This window comes from Trichechus manatus, unplaced genomic scaffold (genome assembly GCF_000243295.1).
Source record: "Trichechus manatus latirostris isolate Lorelei unplaced genomic scaffold, TriManLat1.0 scaffold00268, whole genome shotgun sequence".
In the NCBI taxonomy this organism is placed as follows: domain Eukaryota; kingdom Metazoa; phylum Chordata; class Mammalia; order Sirenia; family Trichechidae; genus Trichechus; species Trichechus manatus.
Genome location: NW_004444204.1, coordinates 1,347,892 through 1,348,586, shown reverse-complemented (window position 1 = coordinate 1,348,586; position 695 = coordinate 1,347,892).

Genomic DNA, 695 nt, shown 5'->3' with positions numbered 1-695 from the left:
TTAGACCTTTGTCTGACTTGTAATGTCCAAAAATTTTTAGGTTCTTTTTTCACTTTTTTGGTGAAGTCTTTTGATGAGCATAAGTGTTTAATTTTTAGAAGATCCCAGTAGTCTAGTTTATCTTCTGGGGTTTGTATGTTGTTATTTATGGTCTGTAACCTGTTAATGCTGTGTATTATCGCCTCTAGCATTAATCCTATTTTTTCTTCTATGAACTTTATACTTTTCGGTTTTATATTTAGGCCTTTGATCCATTTTAAATTCACTTTTGTGTATGGTGTGAGGTATGGGTCCTGTTTCATTCTTTTGCAGATGGACATCCAGTTTTGCCAGCACTATGTGTTAAAAAGATTGTCTTTTCCCCGTTTGATGGACTTTAGGCCCTTGTGGAAGATCAGGTGACCTTAGGTAGATGTGTTTACATCTGGGTTCTCATTTCTGTTCCACTGGTCAATGTATCTGTTGTACCAGACCAGTACCAGGCTGTTGAGACACCACAGCTGTATAGTAGCTTCAGAGGTCAGGTAGTGTGAGTCTTTCTACTTTATTCTTCTTCTTCAATAGAGTTTTACTTATCTGGGGCTTCTTTCCTTTCCATGTAAAGTTAATGATTAGTTTTTCCATCTCTTTAAAGAATGTTGTTGGTATTTGGATTGGGATTGCATTGTATTTGTAAATTGCTTTGGGTAGGATTA